The following is a 6,650-nucleotide window of genomic DNA, read 5'->3' as shown; positions in this document are numbered from 1 at the left end:
AAAATAAAAAATTTTTTAAATAAACAAAAAACATTTAAAAAAAACCGTTGAGGAGTACGACATTATTATCATTATCATGAAAAATAACAACAAATCACTAACAAATAATAATAACTTAGTACACTATCTGATTTATTATTAAAAAATATTATTAAATTATTCTCATTGTCATACCCACTATTATAAACAAATAATAATGTAATATTAATAATAATAATAACAATAATAATAATAACATAATAATAACACTATCAAAAAAAATTAAACGGTTATGAAAAATAAATAATAACATAATATTAGTAATAGTATTATTACTAACCACAGTACTAATTACAAACAAAATTTAAATAAATATATATTAAAATAAAAAATTTACTTACCCATTGAGGATGATCCAAATATTCAATAATGTGATCTTCAGGTTTAGTAAAATCACGAACTATTTTTTATTTTATAATATTTAACCAAAATTTTCTATTCTTCTTCTTCTTCACAAAAATTCAGCAGAACCTTGTAAATTAGAACCCCAGCAACCCTTGCCTTTGCCTTCTGCGTTTTGCTTTCAGTTTGGTTTATAGACTCCATCACCACCCTCTTCAAACACGTGGTGTTCATGCAACATGGGAGCCTGCCAAACGCAACTTGCGTTTTGCTCCTGACTACTGCCAAACGCAACTTGCGTTTTGGGAGTTCCAAGTGGTCATCATGTTTAGCATTGCCTGCATGCAGGGAGCATGATGGACACATTTCGAGGCTTGAACTTCCTCCTCTGCCAAACGCATGTTGCGTTTTGGAGCCAATAGCAGCTCTGCCATTTTCAGGTGTACTCAGGTGTACCCAAAACGTAACCTGCATTTTGCAGGTTACTGAGATTTGCAGATCCACATTTGTGGATTACACTCCATGAAACAATATATCAGAACAACACCATTTTGTCTTCCATTCTTTAAATAATTTGTCGCAAAGAAAATGGGAAGGAAAATGATTATTTTTCATTGTTTGGTTGAGGAGAAAAATTAGAGAGAAAAAAATGGATGGAAAAAAACTGGTAGGGCCCATCAATTTTTTTTCTCTCTAACATTGAAAAGAAAATAGAGAGAAAACTAATGTTTCTCTCTCTACTTTTAATACTACCATTTCACTTTTTCAATATATTTTATAATATAGGGATAAAATTGTCTTTTTATAACATTTTTTCCTTCTTATTTTTCTTCTAGCCAAACACATCTAAAAAAAATAAAAATTCACTCAATTTTTTTCCTTTTCTTTCTTTCTTTTCTATTTCCTTGCTCTCTATTTCTTTCTTTTCTAGGCAATTTGATAAATAATTTTTTATTTGGTTTTAATTACTTTGCAAGAGCATTCTTTTACTTTTTCTATTAAAAGATAATTAGTAAATAGTTTTTTTTTAAAACACAGGACTCAACACAATAGATAGAGCAATAGAAAAAGTCAGACACTACAGTCTAAACGTATAGAAAATAAGACCACAACACAAAGAAGAACCCCCTTATGTCATCTTCGGCATAACCATCAACAATTAAAGGAATCCACATATTTCCACTCATTGGAGCTCATCACGGTCATGTTGATAATTTCTTCAACCCTTTTGCTTTTATGCTGAAAAATTCTTCTATTCCTTTCCATCCAAATGTTCCAAATAAACGCACAGAAGCATCTCAATCGCTACTCCCTATCCTCTTTTCTCCTCGGTTCCTCTGTCCAACATAGGAAATATTCTTGCATCAAACCCGAAAAGGACCATTGTCGGCCAAACACTGATATCCACGCACTCTACACCTGTCAAGCAAATTCACAGCCAAAAAACAAGTGATGTACATGTTCCACATCATTATTACATAAAACACATATATTATCTTCCTGGTTTATAATCCCAAATCGGCTTATCCTTTCTTTTGTATTCACCCTACCTATTAAGACAAACCAAGAAAATAGCTCCACTCTTGGTGGAACTAGACCTTTCCAAACAGTCTTAGTGAAGTTGTAACTGGTAACCTCCTCTGGGAGTATTACCTCCAGCAAAACCTGCACAAATGAGTTAGTTGAAAAAATACCTTGTCTATCATATTTCCACACCACTCTATCCTCTCTGTTATTTACTAACTTCACAGGTCTCAATTCCTCATGTAAATATTTTAGAAGCTCCAACTCCCATTGAAATAGTTCTCGCCTCTATTAGAGGTTCCAAATCCACTCTAACCCATAATCTCCTATAACAGATCCACATTGGTTTGAAACAGAGAAAAGCCTGGGGAACCAATCCTTCAAAGATCCACAAAGTAATCATACATCCTCCCAAAATCGAGTACGTCGCCCATTACCAATCTCCATAGACATGCCTGTAACCATCTTATCCCTTATATGTTGATTCGTTATTTGTATCTGGCATATATCCTTCCATGGGCCTCCTCTAGTAGGTAGCACTTGAGTTGACAACAGCTCATTAGGATTCAGATTATGACATGAACATACCACCTTCTTCCACAACGGGCATTCTTCCTTTGCAAATCGCCACCACCACTTAAACAGTAGTGCTGTGTTCCGAACCATAGCATCTCCAACCTCCAACCCACCTAGTTTTTTAGGTACCTACACTACTTTCCATCTTACTAATGCCATCCCATTACTACCATCTTCCTTACTCAACAGGAACCTTCTCTACAGTGAGATCAATTTCTCAGCAACAAATTTTGGTATCTTAAACAAGCTCAAATAATATATTGGCAGACTATTCAATACTGACTTGATCGGCACCAACTTTCCAGCTTTCTTTAGTATTTTAGCTTTTCATAGACTGAGCTTCTCCTCTACTTTGTCTATTATAGGCTTCCAAGTCTTCACCAACCTCGGATTTGCTCCTAAGGATATTCTAAGGTATTTAACTGGAAGTGTATCTCCCTTACAACCCAATAAGCTACACATATGCTGGACCCAATGCTCGTCACAATTTATTGGTATCAAGCTCGACTTGTCAAAATTAATACTGAGGCCTGACATCAACTCAAAGCATCTCAAAAGCCTCTTGTAATTCTTGATAGTCTCCATTTCTGGCGGGCAAAACAGAACTGTATCATCAGCAAATTGAAGATGTGACAGCTCTACACTATCTCTCCCAATCGACAACGGAGATATACGGCTGTTCCTGACTACTTCTCCAATCATTTGATGTAGCACGTCTACAACCAAAACAAACAAGAAAGGAGAAAGCGGGTCACCTTGTCTCAAACCTATTTCCATCTTGAATGACTTAGACGGCGAACCATTTATCAAAATCGATATAGATGCAATAAAACCCAATTTTGTGGTTTGTCTTGTGTAGAATTTGGGGGGTTTTATCAATATTTTCCGCACTTATTCATATAAATTGCATGGTTTTGTGTTTCCTTCCTAATTTTGCTTCATGATTTAAAACATGCTTCTTTGATCTTAAAAATGCTATATTTTAATCCTCTTCTATTACCATTTGATGCTGTAATGCGTTTGTTAAGTGGATTCAGGATCTATAGGGCAAAGATGGCTTAGAAGATGGAAAGGAAGCATGCACAAGTGGAAGGAGCATGAAGAATGGAGCTTTGGAGAATTGGTGGCGACGCGCACGCGTGGACGCATGTGGCTAGGACTGGCGCGCAAAAGCTCGCAGACTCAGATGACACGCACGCGTGACGCCCAGCACGTGACTTCATTAATGAATCGTGGCTGGCGATTTTCTGAGAGGCCCCAGGCCCAATCTAAGCTCAATTTTGCATGAAAAAACCCAAGGAACCAAGGGGGAAAGGAGGTCACACTCATTTTAGGGAGTACATCATCATTTTAGCTAGTTTTTTGTTCTTGTTTTGTAGAGAGAGAAACTCTCACTTCTCTCTAGGTTTTAGCCTTCTCAATTTCAATTTCACTTGGATCCTTTGGTTAGATATGAATTAATTCGATTTTACATTGCTTTAATTTGTAGATATCATTCTCCTACTCTCATTTAGTGTTCTTGTTATTCTAGTTATTTTGGATCTTAGATTTAGATCTTGTTTACATTGATTTCTATTATTGCATTGAGGAATTTCATGTTCATTGTTGTTAATTGCTTTGTTGTTGTTAGTTGTTTGTGGTAGATAATTTCAATTTGAATTCTCTTTTCAATTTCACAATGTCTTTTATTCTTGCTCACCAAGTGTTTGAGGTAATGTCACTTGTAGTTATAAAGTAGATTTTCACTCTTGGCTTGGGGGTTGGGCAACTGGAGACACTTGAATTGTCAAAGCCTTTTGTTGATTGATAATTGGAAATTGCTAGTTGACTTGAATGCCACTAAAGCTAGTCTTTCCTTAGAATTTGACTAGGACTTGTGGACTCAAGTTGATTGTATCCACTTAACTTTTCTTCATAGTTAGAGGTTAACTAAGTGGAACAATGGTCAATTCGTATCACAATTGATGGAGGCAATGATGATAGGAATTCCAATTTCCACCCCTAGCCAAGAATTTTACATTGATTGATTGTCATTTACCCTTGTTAGTTTTTTCTTATTCCAATTGTTAATTGTTCATTGCTTTAGTTTCATGTTCATTTACTTCCAAGAGAATTTCTAACCAATGACGTGCATTTCAGGGCAACTCCTAGGGAGAATGACCCGGGATTCTACTCTCAGTTATTGATTTTTAATTGTGGTGACACATTTTTTATCTTTGGTGCGGGATAGCTTGTTGGTTTAGACTATACTCACGACGGAATTTTATTGGTAAATTCTAGACCGACAAATATCACACATCAAATTTTGGCGCCGTTGCTGGGGAGTTTGCATATGTGTGTCATGTTGTTGGTTAGTGTAAATATGTTGATATGTGAATACTTGCATTTTCTTTGATTGTTTGCGAATTTAATTGTTTGTTAGGATTTTTAATTGTTTAGTGCATTTTATTGTCATGAGCTCTATATCTCCTTCATTGAATGACGCGTTCATTACCGGATCCGAGCCTAACCCCTTTTGATCCTGAAATTGAGAGAACTATATCACATCTTAGGCAAGCTTGGAGACGGATAGCCTTTGGAGGTAGTGAAGGGGTTTCTAGCAATTCACCAACCTTATCCGATATTGAATCCGAAGCATCATTTGAGGAAAGAACTATCTACTCTTCCATTGATACTACTAATACCTCTTCCATTGATTTAGGTACCAATATTATGGCCGCTCCAAGAAGAGTCACTCTTAAGGAGGCAGGTGCTCCGGATTTTGTTCTTCAACCGCTTCAAGTGCGTCATCCAGATTTGAATGCCAATTTTGAGCTCAAAACCGCTTTGATTAATCTTCTACCCAAGTTCCATGGTCTTCCCGCTCAAGACCCTATTAGACACCTTAGAGACTTTCAAAGTGTATGTTCAACTACTAGGCGGGGGGAGGGTTCCGATGAGGTTGCCATTTGGTTATATGCCTTCCCATTCTCTCTTGAGGGAAGAGCTAAAGAGTGGTTCTACACCTTGTCCGATGAGATTGTTACTAATTGAAATTTGTTTAGAAAGAAATTCTTAGACAAATTCTTTCCTTCGGAGGTGATGGATAGGTTAAGGAAGGAAATTTCATGCATTGTCCAAGAAGAATTGGAGACTCTCTATGAGTATTGGGAATGTTTTCAGAAACTTTTTGACTCATGCCCTCACCACATGATTGACACTTTAGTGTATACTATAAATCAAAATATTATAAATTAATTTAAAAATAAATAATTCATAGACTAAAGAATTTTTTTAACTAATTCATAAAAGCTTTTTAATTTTGATATTAAATTCATAGTAATATTTTTTAATAACGTATGAAATTTGGTGTGTTTTTTTCATATGGAGATCACAAATCTAACCTTTCAATTTGTGAATTTTAATTTTTTAAAATTTTAAAATACAAAATCGTCCCTCCAATTTGTGAACTTACATAAAACCAATTCTTCGTTTGAACTTACACAAATCTGACTCTCAGATTTGTGAACTTTAATCTTTTAAAATACAAATCGGACTCTCTAATTTGTGATTACCTCTATACTAAATTAAAATATACCACTTCTCCACAACTGAAAATAATACAACATTAATTCTATATAAAAAAACCAGCCATTCATAAATCAAATGACAAAAATTTTTAAAATTACTCTCATAAAATAAAAATAACACCTATTATTTTCTTATGCAAAATGTAAGAAAATTTCAGTGTTATACACAATAATTTAGAGACTAAATTTTGAATTTGAATGTTTATTTTTTAAATATTTAATAAAAATTGATTAATTTTATTGATAAAGTAAAGTAATAAACACAATAAAATATATTATTTTAATAGCAATTTATTATAACCCAAAAGTTATTATTATTTTTTGGCCCAATACAATAAAAACATATCTATAATGAATGTTTCATTAGAATCAATGTGTTTAATTAGAAAAGACAAAATCTAAATTTTTATGCATGTATTGTGACATCTGAACAAAGCAATAATAGCAAAAGATAGATGTCACTCTTAAACCCATGTCAAATTGGCTTTTTCATGTGTAAAAAAAAAAACTATTTTTACACCATAAAATTCACCTTTTTAATTTATATATTTATGAATCAATACTAATCGATTTCTCATTTTTATCCACTAAAAATATTGG

General features: G+C 34.0%; 1 non-coding gene across 1 annotated transcript; it reads right to left on the bottom strand.

Moving 5' to 3' along the window:
- Positions 1–5,568: 5,568 nt before the first annotated feature.
- On the bottom strand, positions 5,569–5,672 carry LOC127742361 (small nucleolar RNA R71). Its single transcript, XR_008003550.1, has one exon. It is a non-coding gene; the product is annotated as a small nucleolar RNA R71 (small nucleolar RNA).
- Between the last annotated feature and the right edge of the window lie 978 nt (positions 5,673–6,650).

The sequence above is a fragment of the Arachis duranensis genome, chromosome 9, assembly GCF_000817695.3.
Source record: "Arachis duranensis cultivar V14167 chromosome 9, aradu.V14167.gnm2.J7QH, whole genome shotgun sequence".
NCBI classification, from domain to species: Eukaryota; Viridiplantae; Streptophyta; class Magnoliopsida; order Fabales; family Fabaceae; genus Arachis; species Arachis duranensis.
This window is presented reverse-complemented; position numbering and strand designations above follow the sequence as displayed.